Source organism: Ptychodera flava, chromosome 1, assembly GCF_041260155.1.
Source record: "Ptychodera flava strain L36383 chromosome 1, AS_Pfla_20210202, whole genome shotgun sequence".
Classification (NCBI taxonomy): Eukaryota; Metazoa; Hemichordata; class Enteropneusta; family Ptychoderidae; genus Ptychodera; species Ptychodera flava.
The window spans coordinates 8496962-8513613 of NC_091928.1; the positions used below are offsets into that span (position 1 = coordinate 8496962).

The 16652-nt window shown below is 37.8% G+C and overlaps 1 protein-coding gene across 3 annotated transcripts in view; it reads right to left on the reverse strand.

The window, feature by feature from the left end:
* LOC139129414 (gonadotropin-releasing hormone II receptor-like) overlaps positions 1–15992 on the reverse strand; it is a 41400-nt gene extending 25408 nt beyond the window's left edge. The window contains exon 1 of one of the 3 annotated variants that reach the window (XM_070695057.1): positions 15789–15992. The gene's annotated coding sequence lies outside the window, so the exon portion shown is untranslated. Of the gene's footprint in view, positions 1–919; positions 1405–14098; positions 14209–15788 lie in introns of those variants that run through there. The other 2 variants (XM_070695063.1, XM_070695049.1) reach the window with 2 other exon arrangements.
* Positions 15993–16652: the final 660 nt, after the last annotated feature.

Below are 16652 nucleotides of genomic sequence, written 5' to 3' on the forward strand. Positions count from 1 at the left end.
ATTTTCAATTTCGTAGTACCTTAACTAACGGAGCGTACTAAACCCAATCATTCAGTACTGAATGCTTGGACCGGTCCTCTATGTACAGGAATGCAGAGTGGTGACGTGAACACTGAGGGTCGGCGTTCAAGGACTTCAACAGGAAGCTCATTTGTTATTTCTGTTCCGATAGAAACGCTGACTCAATACGTATTCAAATTTAGTTTGTGGTATTTCTCAAGTAACACTGGCACCCGAATAAGTAGAAATGCGCGCGACGACAAAGATGCGATAAGCAAGTCTAAAACAATGGCACGTGAAATGATTTGGAAAGTAGCACAAGAACCCGCAACTGGCAGACAAAATAAAAAAATAGTGGATAAAACTCATCAATCAAAAGTTACAGCTACTGGCCCTTTGATAATAATATTGTTAATTGATATGTTATGTTAAATGTTCTTTAAGATTGAAACATCTTAAAATATCAATCAATCAATTCCTGCTCGAGCCCCCAAGATTGAGCGAAGATATAACATACAGTGTATATCAGAAAGTTATATCAGATGTTAGTTTTAAAACTCGGTTGTGAGTCTGTCAGGGACCAAATTTAGGAAATTAGAGAACAGAGGCTGTTATAAAGAGTTTGCATGTTTGAGTGCCTAGATAGTATGCGGTGTAAAACATCTTAAATTGCACGAAAAATAACTTAAATCTTTTGCAATATCAAACAATTCCATGCAGTGATCACATAGGTGATACCGCAGAATTTATCAATTTGAAACTTGGAATGTTCCGATCTGTTCGCAGTTTCACAGATTTTTTGACAAGCTCGAATTCCCTGTAACCTTTCCAGAATGCCAGCCTTTACAGTCTTTCATCAAAAAACACAATGCGACTGAAGAAAAATCAACGTTTCTCATCAGAGATTTGAAGGACCTACCTCTTGAAGGAGATCCTAGTTGGCTAAATCAAAACCGTCTCGTATTAGCACGGTGACACATTTTTTCCCGAAACGTGCCGTAGCTTTGCGTCCCCAGAAAGAAATTGAAGTGAAGTGGATGAGAGGAAAAGACACCAGTGATACTGAGTAAGCACCTTTCCTGATTGTGACTCATCGTGTTCTGGAAAGCCTTTCTTCAGTTGCAGAGCAGGAAGTTGGAAAATTGCGAGAACGAAAACAGCGTCCATTCATGATCTAGCCATGGCTCTGACCAGTTCTGCACTTAATTAAGATGTAAGTTCCTGAAGTAGAACCTCGAAATTGCGTGAAAGCTATCTATTGTCAACATAATGCAATTTCCTATTTTCTTTGTAGCTTTCAATGTGAGCAGCACAAAGCAGGCATCCCCGGTAAAGCTTCAGTAATGTTACAGTTAATGAAAGTGTTCCTTTCACATCTATCCCATTTCCCGTCTTGCTTAAATTGTCCTCCGAAATACGTGGCACAGACCTTAACGTATACAATGACAACATTTCCTTACAAATTTACGTCAACTTTTTTACAACCAATTGCTTGAAAACACAAACCATATGTGTTAGTTGTTATCAGATATATCTCAAGGATAGTTTGAAGGTCGAGCGAGTAATTACGAAGAAACATTGTGGTTTTCCTCTCACTAGTAAGAAAAGATCACGTTCTTCGCTGGGGTAGGTTGAACAAAAACTGCAGAGAAGAGTGTTTAAACATCGCCTTCTCCTCAGTTCCTGTTAGCTAATGGATAACTCACCGCTGGAAAAAAATTCTTCATCCGAAAGCACGTCTGTGCAGCAATTAATAGAATTATAGTATAAACACAGACAAGGAGAAATTTTCTCCTTGATTGTAGTATAAACAACCGAACCCCGTGCACATGCCACATGTATAGGAATTTCGCTCTTCGTGTGTGTCTCACAGTACATGCGAAGATGGAAGACTAGGGAAATCACCCGAGGCGTGTTACAAAGTTCAATCAAATTTGTAAATAGAGTTAACACGCCCTATGTGCACATACGGAAAAAACCCTGCACAAGCAACAGTCGCAGGACTGTTGTATTAAATGCTTAATTGATGTCAACAGCCGTAGCTACTATACATTCTACGACTAAACTGGACAGTGAAAGATTAGAGTGATTACATACATACATACATACATACATACATACATACATACATACATACATACATACATACATACATACATACATACATACATACATACATACATACATACATACATACATACATACATACATACATACATACATACATACATACATACATACATACATACATACATACATACATACATACATACATACATACATACATACATACATACATACATACATACATACATACATACATACATACATACATACTCTAAATACAAAACGAAGGTAAGATAGGAAACGTATAGTTTATACACATCGTAAATTTTGCCAGTCAAAAGCTTCAGACATGGATACTAGTTTACTTCCATAAAAACATTAATGGATAAATACGATACTCAATTCCGCATCCAATTACTCGAGTGAAATATTAAAACATAAATTTTTGAACCTTGCACATTACTGTACAGTAAGAACAGACACTTGGAAGTAATGGGAGGTCATAACGAGGCTAATATTTCGGTGAACATTCAATGATTAAAGTGTACTGAGAGCTCACAATGAGGTCACGAAGAGAAAGCCGCCGATGGAAGGTCGCCTCAGAGTACGTTTTCGGAAATAGGAACCATGATAGATGAAAGACTTGTGGCTAAACATGAGATAATTGCATTTACATATCAATAGAAACATCCCTCACGAAGGATAACATCGCCCGTCTTACAAATATGGAGCCATGCTTCTCGTCTATCTCTCTTGTTTACAGTTTTCGAAAAACGCATTAGAGGCTGTATCCTTTTCACGTCCTACATTCGGGCTATACATAACCGCTCTAGATAGTAATTGAAATAATTAATTTCCTACTACTGTTTATTTGTGTTTGTATTTGAGATCAAAACTTTTGGAGTAAAAAGATTTCCAGCATTTAGCTGGGAGAGCAAACGACTGCATGGCGTATTCTTACTTGAAAGTCGGAGAGTCAGGCAGCAGGTAGCGACGACGCCATCTCTGCAAAGCGGGGCAAAGTCAAAGGTCAAATTTTACGTCAGTGTAATTCATATAAGCCCTAGCAATTGTCTTCACCTTCATTAAGTGTTCCCTTTATCACTTTGTTAAGAGATTTTCCACTAGCGTTTTAGCAAATGTGGTACGAGCAGCCCCGAATGTAGGACTTTAAAGGGACGGAACCCTTGATGAGACTTTCGAAAAGGTCACAAACAAGAGAAATAGATGATCAAATGTGTGTGAATGGTGCAAAGCATTATAGAAAGTCCTGGGAGTACAATTTTATGGACTAGTTGAAATAAAGCTAAAAAGAAGGAGATCTTGTTTCTGGTGCTAAACATTTGGCATAAACTGATACAATGTAATGGGATTTTAGATTTTTTCCCCTGACAAATTTAGTGAGAGACTATCATATCAGTAACTGGTTTTTTTTCGCTGACAGTGAAATGCTTTTTCTTTTTTTAGTAAGTATGGGTAAGGAGAGGAGATAGTTCCTACAAAGCGTTGGTGTATTACTGTTAATTTGTTTGTGTTGGTGTAGGCTAGTTCTTTTGTAACATTTAACTTCGTTGAACACATCAAAGAAAAAAATAAACACCACTCCAAAACAGCAACAACACGTGAGGCATATCCTGGAAGTAATACAGGCACAGACAAGAAACCAATTGAATTTCTGGCCTAATCCTTAACAACATTAAAATGAAAAACATCTGTTGTATTGGGAAAGTATTGTCGTGAATCGTCGAGTTCTTCCGTTACGTCAGACCTTATTTAAATATGGTGGCGTGCATCAACAAAGGCTGTCACATTAAACGCCGTCTCTAAAAGGCCCGGGATCGAGATTAACTAAGGTATTAAGAAGATTATGAGGTGTTCTGTCTTTTGTCTTCATTTGAAATTGCAATCATTATATAAATATGTTGCTAGATTTTTGGCTAAAGTCAGCACGGGGGTTTAAGGTAAAAGTACCTCAAAGTGAATACTGAGGAACGTCTGCTTGAACTTTCCTCAATGAAACTTTAATCATTCTCTTACCAAATCAAGAATAAAACCAGAGATCACTGTGCAAATTTTGGTACTAGAGAAACAAATTACCTGACATTTACCGATATTTGAATTTCAAAAGAGCCTACATTCCTGTGTTCTCTATCGATGGAAATTAAATTTTCGATTTCCACGAAACTAAGACTGAATTTTTTCTAACTTCAAGTGCTTTAAAATGAACCCCCCAAACAAACGATATACTGGAAGGTATTGTTAAATTGGAGGTTCCGAATATCTGTCCCAAAGGCACATTCTGCAAGTACGAGTTCCAAGATTTAGATTAGATGTAGGTCACATCGGTATTGTAAAGTCTTCATTAGGATGTTATCATGATTTTACTTTAAATTGTGCGATCAGAAATATTTCTCCTCGGCAGTTTTGGTCCAGTTTATCACCTTGGTGAAGGGGATAGGAACTCCCGAGGTGGGACGCCCAAGTTGAAAAGATCCACACGTGTATACTCCGAAATTGACCAATTGTGAGATTCGAATTTTCTTGACAACTTTGGGAATATCCTCTGGTCATATACGCTTATTTTGTTGTATATGAAGGTTTAAGTAATGAGTGGGGATATTTCTCCTGTTATCGACCAATGTTAAGTTTTTTTCGAATGATAAGTCGAACCATGTTTAGATTTTGTTAACAAACAGGTGACCCGCAATAGGGTGCCATATACCCGTCGACATTTCTTTGACAGTGCCTCCCCGGGATCTCTCATCGATCGTTCTACGCAAGGCAGAGTAATTTCATTAGTTGTGGAAAACCTCGTCTCTTCACAGCGTCCGCTTCATGCTTTGAAGACTTGTAACGTCTAATTCGAAACTATTAGATAACATCAAACGCGAACTATGCATAGCCGAAACGCCACACAATCATGTACTAAGTCTTTTACCCATTTGTCAAGCCATCTCGTTGAAATTGACGATCGATTTGATAAAACTGACTCCAATGATAGTTTCGTCACAACCGACAATGGATTTGCCTTCATTAATGGTGATGCATGGAATTTCGCCCGAATAATCGATCGATATCTTCGTTGATTTAATTTGTTCTCGGTGAAGGCATTTTAGATACCAATATTCTTATCGAATGTTGTGAACTAGTGCATATTTTTTATGGCCCACAAAATGGTTTATCTTGATAGTAGCGCTCGTTTCTCTACATATTTTATTTATTTATTTATTCATTCGTTTGTCATATGAATGTCTGAATATCATATGAATGTTCATTTTGTTTTATTACCTACTTTATCGCTTATCATGCAGTGTTCAGATGTTCAGATGCGTTCAACTCTGACGTATGGTATCGACATTTCCCAAAAATGTCGCGATCTCTTACTAATAAATGGTCACTATCAACTATTTTTCAATATTTATTTATCCCTTCATCCAATCAAGGCTTATTTGTGTCATTGTTTTAGTTTGCCTAAGCTACTTCAGTTTGAGTAACCAAACTCCCTTCAAGGAAGTATCATTAAATACAAAGCTGACACAAAAATATTTCGCAAGCCACTCATACATCTTTGTATTGGATGTCCTTGTACACCTAATGAAGATGATGGAACTCAACAAGCTTGTAGTAATGGCAATCCATTTAGACATGTACATCTGGCATAAAGGAAGTAATTCACCGAAGTTACAGCTGCCATTTTCTGAAAGTACTTCTGACAGCGTAATTTTACCAATCAGAAATCTTCAAGCTACTCGAGTGTTCGTTCGTGCATTACGAAATGCAATGCAAAGTCGGACTTTGCAAGGCAATCACAAAAAAGTTGCCTGACCTCAATCCGGCTAAAATATATCGAACTAGTTTTATTCATAAAAGCTTGCTGCTTTCCTCAATAGATGAATCTCGCCTCGTTGTTTCAAACAGAGACTTCAGTCACTCATGTGGTAAATGCACTTATCATTTGCCGTCCTGTCGCCGCACTGATATGGCCTAAAACTCGCGAAGCCATCTGTGTGCGCCACGTATGTCTTAAAGTGAGCTGTACGCAATGAACGCATGTAAAACACATTCCTCTATAAAACACAACAACAATAAAACAACGCTATAATAATTAAATAGACAGACAGACAGATAGAGAGACAGATAGAGAGACAGATAGATAGACAGCAGACAGATATACACATACATACATACATACATACATTCGTACATGCATACATACATACATACATACATACATACATACATACATACATACATACATACATACATACATACATACATACATACATACATACATACATACATACATACATACATACATACATACATACATACATACATACATACATACATACATACATACATACATACATACATACATACATACGTACATACATACATACATACATACATACATACATACATACATACATACATACATACATACATTCACAGCCTGATTACTTATAGTGTTACTTTACGTGTTTTTCTTCATGTTTTCAAGTTGTGCCTTTAAATTAGATTATATTTGTGATGGAATCTATGAGTATATTTCTAAGGCGTCCTTGGAAGCCTTTTATAAAATCAAAAATGATTGTAATTAACTTTGGAAGATTTAATTGTTTTGATTTAGTCGTACGCTGTAGCATGTTTATTACTGTACATCTCTGGCATTAATGTTTTCTCTCCATGGGATCAAACTATACTGAACAGCTAAAACAATTTGTTTTCTGCCTATTTTGGAGGTACACGCAGTGCATGTACGCATAGATACTGTTGCTTTTTTAAAGCAATCGAAATGCGTATTACAGATATGATATTGTCTTTTGGAAAACACATCTGACACTTAATCATGAGGGACACACCTTGAACAAATCGAATAGTTGAGACAACTGTGTGCTAATTTGACCATTTGATGTTGGAATTTGGTGTTGGCCAATTCTGGCCTCTTACTCTAATAACAAGAAAGTGAGGTCAGCCTGTGAGGTGACTTTAAAGCAGACGAGCCAATTTTCGAATGACAGCTGTCTGTCTTTTCGCGCCCCTTTGATCAACCACCTCAATCTTCCTTGTATGAAAAGACTGATAAAGGGTGTTAATGTTTGATAATTTCGCCCGTCATCGAATGAGACAAACATCGATGATGAGGACTGGAGATCGCTAAATATTGCTCAAAGATTTCCTGCTCGGAAATCATCTGTACATTGTCGACTCTCTCACAGCGATTGTTGATTAGAGTCAGCCTGTCTGTCTTCTACTGTGTCCATTGATGTCTTCCATTTTGCTATATATAATCCCGTGATTACGAATGTCTAAAGGGATAATATATGCAGTGGACGTGTAGACACATCTTTGGGGTATATTTGTTTATGGTTACGCCACTGCTGCTCTGCTGATTTGCATAGGTCTATAAAAGATATTTATAAGCTGCAAAGGTATATATATATATATATATATATATATATATATATGCTAGGTCACTGTTCCATAAATATAGGCGCCTGATAGTGGGTCTAAAAATGTCACTTTCACCACATATCTCTTGTTGAACTTCTAATTTGTTTAGGGACGTTTACAAGCCGTTCCTTTCATAGAGAGTTTTTTTGTACTCAACGTCTCGCTATCTCTGTTTAATGACTAATAAATGAGGAAATGTATAATAAAACTACATTACATTATAATAAAACTACATTATATATATATATATATATATATATATATATATATATATATATATATATATATATATATATATCTTTGTGTGTATATTATGTGATATTTTCATGCAATCGATGTAGGTTCATGTGTACATTAATTTGATATTCCATTACTAAACTCAGTCATCATTAAATGGCGCGTCAATTTTCTAAGCCCTCTAGCTACTCATCTGTTTTCCTTCTAAAGTTCTCAGGCCTAGGGGTATCTTTGTTCCATTTTCGCTCCCAATATCCTGTACATCAAATTGAAAATATCAGATGGCTCAATTTTTTCCGAGGAAAAGAGGCTTTCTTTTGATATGAATTATTCGTTGCCAAAATTGCCGTCGTAGTAGCCTTTGTAACCCGAGCATTCATTAGCAAAAAAAAAAAACCAAAAAAAAACCAGACTACAAAGTTGGATTTGTCAACTGATATGGATTATAATACAAAATGTTGTACAACCTGTTCACGTACCGGAAAATCAAAAGAACCATACATGTGCTTTCCGTATCAAGGTCGAACGTGGATGATGATTATCTTTTTGAGATTATAGCTTTCGAATCGATAAAACTTGAAATCTTTGTGGGAGCATATGGCCATGATATTTCCCTCGTACAGAACATAGGTATTCATATTCCGAAATATGAATTGAGGGGCGTTCACCCTCAGACTGATACATGTTTTGAGGGATTCGATCTTAGAGTGATTTGACTTTGAAAAAGTAAGTGACAGAGAGCCCTGTAATAGGAAGGGAGAATCTTTTCCTGTCGGGTTTTTTTTTTCACCACTTTAAAACTGTGCCATGGTTATGGCGCTTTCGAGCACATCAAATCCCAACTATTACGGAGCTGCTAATCTTCATTACTAGGTTTTGTAACAGACTACAAATGATTTAAAAGCTTACACGATGAAACAATAAAATGTTGACGCTTGTTCAGATGCAGGCGCATTTCTCTCATTATTGATTTCATTTTACCGTGTAACCTTTGACTTTCTTCTCGGTTGAACGGATTTTTTTTTGCTTTGTGCAAAGCATTTTTCTTTCAATAACACAAAACAGAATTCTACCATATGTTTCTCCTTCAAGCAGGATGATATTGTCAATCATGACGTCACCAATCATTCTTTCGCCTCGAACAAGTTCATATTTCTAGATAAAACAACTCATTATGTATCTTTGCACGTCTGAAGTTCTTAAACAGGGGCACCAGATGTCTTCTTTACTGACACCGTCGACAAAAATCGATTTTCGAAGGCACAGAGAGAGAACGCCACTGCGTAGTGTCAACATCGAGAAATCAAGAGAGCGCCACGCTAATAAATAACTGCCGGGGGCATAACCGACACACCATTTGAGTCCATTCAAAGCCTTAATCTAGGATAAATAGATTATGTAGAACGTTTGCTTGTCAAGACTGTTTTCCCTCCTTTAATCGATAATGTAGTAGTTAACTGCAGATACCATGGTATAAATGTTGAAATGCAAAGAAATTTAATTACCATGCGATGGCATCGCGTGCAGGAAGATAAATTAATTCCATTCAATTATATGCTATATCTTTTTACTTGTTGTGTGATATGAAGCTCTGTAAGAACTAATCAATTTTCTAGGAGTAAAGGTGCCTCGCATTTTGTTATGGCAAGATGTTTAAATACCTAAAGGCGACATCTGGGAAAGATAGCTCGACATCCCATTGTGTGCGTGGTATAACGAGGCATTACTGAATTCTTATACAGTCAGTAGCCGGCAATTTATCGATGTAAAGTAGATGCATATCAACGCATGAATCGGACCGTTGTCGAATCTCAGTAGCCATATTATTTGTATCCAGTAAATGCGTTCTGTCGACTTATTCCTTAGGCAAACTTCATAATTTTTGAACGTCTTTCGCATCGCACACTGCCGACTGTGCATTAACTGGCTGGGCGCATGATTGGTTTAATACGACATTACTTGGTGATCGGCATTGACGAGTAGATTGTGGGCGCGAGGGGCGAAGGGAATAATACAGTTAATTGAGCCTTCTAAAAAACCGTGAGGTACTTATAAGTTCTCTGGAAATTCCATTAGCAAAGGACTTCCTAATCTGTGAATCCTGTCAGAATTTTCAAAGGTTATCTGCTTAATTTGAAGCTTATGATACAAAGCCATAGATTTGACGGGTCAGAACTCATATCTCGCCTACGCGCTAATTTCAGAAGAGTTCTTTCAAAGGAACTCCGTCTATGATCGACAGCATTAATAACTTCTTTGTCAGTTCAGTTATTGTAAGCTGTATAAAAACAGGAAACCGAGAAAGCATATGCTGCGATGCCTTACGATTGATGACGTGAACCCAACAGTGTGCACGTAGCAATTGGGATTGCACTTTTCATGTTGGCGCTGTAACACAAAATGAGGGCAAAAGTCACGGTTCATATTTGCATAAAAATGGCGATAATCATAAATTAGATGTAGCTTTCTATAAAAGCACTACAATATTAACCACTATGATAAAGGTTATCCTGCTTAACCGGTTACTCAACATATTCATTTCACATACATGTTCAAACGATAAAATTGCAAAAAGCAATATGTAAGTTGCGCTATTTTTCAATTCACGAAGACGACACATCACCATTATACGATGAAATACATGTGTGCACAGATTTGTTTGCCGATAAAAGCCAACATGGCCACTTAGCAGATTGCTCTTGTCGATAGAGAAATTCGTGTCTATGACATGAATCATCATCATTTTTTACTTTACGTATCAATACGTCTAATTACAGATGCATACAACGAATTCAATGAGTCCCATCAAAGTTACTTCCTATTGTAGTTAATTCTCATTGACGGATCTAAAACTTAGCAACATTTAAAACACTTTGTGATTATAGCGTTTTTCAAAGCATACTTGTGACGGAAAAGCATTTGCAAACGACACTTGATTATCATTTTTGGAGGCTTGATTTTATCAATACCGAAAAGCTTTTGAATAATTTCGAAATATTTCTGATCATGTTAGTTGTATAAAGCGCCCCTTAATCCACTGCTGTACAAGCTGACTTCAAAGCAATGCTATTCAATTCACCAGCAGGGCATTCCTCATAGAACACGCCTTGTTCTTCTTTTCATTTTCCGATGATTGAACACAATTTGATACTTTATCCAGGGACTGAATTTATTTTCCGCGTCCACCCAAAGCTATTTACCGGCACTCGCAGGAGAGAAGACTGGTCTGCGCGCAAACATAGCTCCTTGTTCACTTGATGACGTACAGTAAATATGTGTTCGTAAAGAGCACGAATAGACACTATTTACTCCAATCATTTTGGCCTGTTTACGAGGTAATACATAAATAGTCCATTACTTAATCATCATGCTGGTCATTTACGATGTTAGATTATTGGGATTGGCGCATTGTACAACAATGATGTGACGTTGCTGCGGCTTTGAATTTTCGTGAAACTCAAAACTGCGAACTCAAATCTGCTGATACTTCTCTGAAACAGTAAAACGTGATGCGACTCTTTCAAAAAAAACACTCAGTGTACCGAGCTAAATCTTATGCTCCTTGCTGTAGTTGTATTCCTGGATACTTTTATCTCACAACCTCTTTCACCAAGAAATTTGTTTCAGACATGTTTTTCTTGTGACCGGCAAGGGCATTCGATGTACTATACTTTCAGTCACAGTCTACTCTGGATTCAATGGTGATTACTGAAACAGGCCTCCCTTACTCAGTTCCCACTGTCATACATTTTCCATTCGCATAACAACGATAAGAATGATCCATGCCTTCACCTCAATGCATTAAGCCTGAGCGATTTCAGTGCAAACATGACGTTCATGCCGTATCAAAAATTTCCTTTCAGTCCAGCAATTTTCTCCTGTAAAAGTAATCAGCAAGGAGATCGATTCGGTATCTCATATAATTCATAATTACTGCGCAGACGACCATTTTGACATACAGCCGTCTTGGCAAACGAACGTGCCTGTACGGCCCTACTCGTGATGGTTTATCATGACATCCCTTTCGGTAACGAATGAATGCTAGCATTGTAATCAAGTGGAAAGCATGGTACCCCCGTTGTTCTTGTAATAAAACCATAATCACATGTATACCATCCACATCGATTTTGATTAAATAAACTTCCCGACTGCCAACAATCTCTCATATGAAACGACCAATCGACGCCACGTAAGTTCGATGACATTTTCTGTATTTTCTGGGCAGTGGATCTGGAGTTTACTCAATGCGAAGAACAACATGAAACAGCTGCAGCTCGTTTAGATGAACATACATAGCCAGCACCTCGTTCCACTTTAAGGTAGTATGCACCTCGAAAGTGAAAGACTTAGACTTTTGCTCAAACACTCCTTGGGGAATCTTCCAACCATTCTCTTTCAAAATTAAGAATAAAATCGGGGGTCACCGTGCAATGTTTGGTACTAGGGAAACAAATAATTCAAAATTTACTGATATTTAAAATTCAAAATGACTGCAATCCCTGTGTTAACTCTATGGAGAAAAATCAAATTTTCGTATTTTGAAAAACTAAGCCGGTGAAAAGTTTTCTTATACCAAGAGCTTTAAAATGAACCCCGACAAGTGGTAGATCAGAAGAGAATTGTAAAAGTTTGAGAGTCCGAATGTCTGTCCCCGAGGTGCGTTCTACCTTAATTGATTGCATTTTTGACACTACTAGCGTTATTATATCTCAAACGTATAAGTGTGAGTATACTATAAACATTGAGTAAGCTTAGTCATCATAGTTATATGGCTCGATCAAATACTACAGTTTATTCTGATCTAGTTTTACGACTTTGATTACATAAACACATGCAAGAACTGGGCTGGAATGTACTTTGTGACGGACACTTACAAAAGATGGCAATGTTATTGCCTTTTTTTGTGAAATGTTTTGATAAATTTGGTAGGAAAAGGTATTTTACTCAACCTTTCACGTACTACAAGATTAACGTGCTTCAAGAGTAACATCTTCACTACTTTTGCAGCGTAAAGAGAGAAACCCTTTAATCTCGGTTATCAGCCTGCAAGAATTGTTCATTAGATGGTTATTACGTCGACCATAATGCGCCCTTTTTATGTACCCTGTCGGTGAAAATCCGATTGTCGTCAAGATAGACCGTGATTCCTTTCCATATTTGCCGCTGTACAAAGTGCAATTATTGAGAGCACAGGGACACCACATACTCGCTTGCTAACGCCAAGGGTATCAGGTCGCTCTCGGAAATATCCGTGTGAATATGCAACGTTTTCTTTGCACTCCGCAGCTGATTTCACTCGACCTCGCATATCGATGTACCACATTGTGTCCATTGAAACCATGATATGGTTCGGAACAACGGACCGTCCGATAAAGAGATACTATCTCAGTACAGCAATGTCACCTACAGCGTTTACACTTGAGATTGAAGCTGTTACAATTCAAGTACCCGCGATTAACATTTCAGCAAAATGACCGCCAGTCAGCCCTCTGTAAATAGTTTGATAAGACTTTTTTTGCTTGTCTTAGATAGACAAATCACGAGTTCCATGCAAAAATTATATCTGTATACCTGTATTAGGTATTGTGTCCGCGAGATCGAGTGAAATCAGCTATAATATATTCTTTTTTCCGAAAGAGCTGTTCCGAAAGAGCACTGTGCGATTGACTTCACTTTGTTCAACTCGAAATGCGTATTAGCCATGAGACACTCAGACACAAATCACTGAATTCCCAAATACGTCATCAAGATTACGTCATCAATGTCTTCATCACTGACTTTTGGTAATAATAGTAATGCATTTAAGATAAACTGGCAACCCGGCGTGACATGTTTGAATCGCGATAAAGCGAATTATATGGAGTTTTGAAACTCTCTAAAACATAAAGACACTAATTAAACACATTTTGCTGTTTTAGTATTTACTTCATGGAAGTGTCTAATTACATTAATTTTTCTCTTTTTATTGACGCAATGCATGTTGATTCTCATGGCATCTATTGCTAGTGACAGGGAACGGCTTTTCGATTTAAAAACAAACGGACAAACTTTTTTCAGTGATATGCAAATAGTTAAACATTTTCAAACAAGCCAGTGCGAGTACAGTGTTTCAATGATGCATAGTACTTCGCCGACTCTCTGTTTCTGAGTATCTTAACTGGATGAATATACGATATCAACTGCGTCACAGACCATGGTGGCTTTGCCACGCATTCATGGCAACACGGAAATTATTATAGAGAGCAAGGCAGCGTTCCCCGCGGCAGTATTTCCATGAGCGATTTGTGGAAACAAATGCATCAGCAGTTATGCTTTTAGCGTGAATGAATGTGACACATACCTTTATACTGCTTGTTGAGGTCATTAGATCCTATTATTTTTCATCCGTGTTCGTCAAAAATTGACGCCTCGTTCAGTTGAAGGCAACACCCTAACATAAATTGTATCTGCGTGCGGTATACTGATTTTGCATATCTATTCAAAGGGAGATTCGACGACAGGGAAGTAATTTGCATACTTATTTGAAGGTTCCGTGAAGGAGAACGAGCAAAATGCAAAAGTGCGAAAATGCACAAACCTTGAGAGATTAAGTTAAATTTAATGTTATCTGTTTGTTGGTTGAGTCAGATGTGGTGATAAAATGAGCTATAAAAGTGGAAAGTTTAGAGAAAAAAAATCAGCGGGGACTATTTTTCCTCGTTTGCATATCAATAAAACGCCCGATTTTAATCTCGTCCGATATCGATGTGATCTGCAAACCACCGAGAGTAATAATAAATCGAATTTTCGGCACACTGTCATCTAGATTGCAGTTTTGCTAGAGACTGTCAGAATTTTGATTTTATATTGGGCGATAGGTCACGTCTCCGAATGTGACCATCATAACAGCAATATATACATTGTTACGTTTAAAATTTGCGGTTAAAATTTCATTACTGAACATTTCCTACCTACAGAACGTCGGTGTACACCGCCATTCCTTTCAGAGACTTAGCGATTGCATAAATAGTTATTTCATAAGCGCCATTGGTGCCGACATAAGTGACAACGGCCGACCCCTGGGTGAAGGATTTGTAAATAATCAACCGACCAAACCCATGAACAAATTAATCCTCAATTATCAAATTTTACAAAACAACGGTAAGACAGCTGATGGGATTAACGTATATGTGAGCTAAACATAAGTGCTAGTAATAGGATTAGGTTCAGTCGTTTCAAAATGCAATGATTGCATATGTAATTTAAAATGACTCCCAGGAGAAATCTTCATTCACCTTCAGACCTCGTTTCGCAAAACTTTTTTAATAGTGTAAATATTTCACGGTATTTCAGAAGGACACCATTTCCCACTGCATTTGCTTCAGATTTAATTGACACAAGGCAGCAAAGTTCTTTGAAGATAAGACAACTTTTACCTAATATTCTCCACCTAATACCTGATCCGATGGCATGGGATCGACCATGGCACTTCTTAATTCAAGAGAGCAAGACAGCTCAGCGTAATGTTTCCATTTCCATTAATTAAGCCCAGCTATTACCGGAGCAACAAGAGGTCGGAACCCGAGAGTGCCTTGTGTTTGATGCGGTACACGACTGAATGTACAGAAAAAAGTCTATGAATAAAGTTAATCTGTCGAGCCATCTCGAATTCATAGACTGTGAAACACTAGTCTTTGCCCGGATCAATGAGCTGCGGTCACGACAGGCAAAATCAAGTGAGCTACACTGAGTATGCAAAGGTATGAACAAAGGGGCGCTACTGAATAGCACTGAAAGCGCCGCACGCAAGTTAGTCGCTCAGTTTGAAACCAGCTATATTAAACAGCGAAATGCGTGCATACCAAAAGTGATATTACACCAGAACAATGTTGAATGTGGCCCGGGGGTAATACCTAACAATTGAGAGCATGGCAAAATCGTTGTGTGTTGTTCGTTACACTAAAAGAGGGAAAAGTTTTTTTTAAAAGATGTAAAACTGAATACATTTAGGCGCAAACATAGCGAAGAGAACAAGGTACAAATTCTCTTACCATTTTTCCGGACTCGAGTTCAACGTTTGCGGATAGACTGTAAGTTACTGTTCCCAGACTCGGGCAGAATTTCCGAGGAGGCCAGCATCATTAAATTGGTAAAACTTTGTTTAAGACAACGACGATGCTTAGACTTCACAACGGCGATGTGTAGCAATTACAGCGAGTTGGATGCCTTCAGTCGGTGAGCGCCAAACGCTAGTCGGAATGTGATCCTGAGATCTGTCGCTTTGGCAACGGGCTGAAACATTTTCTATAGGAAAGGGCGATGAGTGTGGACTCGAGCTTCCGTCTGCGGCTCAAAGACAGAAAGCCCACCTGCACTACCCTCTAGTAATTGGTAGATTCCAGTTTACCGTCAGACGCCTTTTACCTTTCTGTGCTCGTGTCCTTTGCAAAAAAAATGAAACTGACTCTCGTGGAATAGTTTCGGGTAGGCATAATACACCACTGAGAAACGTGCTATTCCAGTTGAATTTGAAAGTTCTGCTTTAAATAAGATGTCATATGCCGGGTCGTAAAACGGTTTCCGTAATTTGCTTTTTGCCATTTTGATTCTTTTCCATTGTTTTGAAATCTGCCTTCACCATATTAATTTATACCTCTCAGTATTAACTGTTGGTGAGAGGACGCATTTGTAAAAACACTTCCTATGACAGTTAATTATTGATAGACTCCGGGTCACTTTGATGAAAACGTTATATCTGCAAGGGAATCACTCCCCTTTGATGGACGCTTTCAATTTTTAAAGGGTTTGAAATCGCTGTCACCCTTCAAGTAAAGAAAAGTCAGATATCAATTTACATGACAAAATATTTTCATCCAAAGAGACATTATCAATTGATGTTGCCTTAGATTATTCTC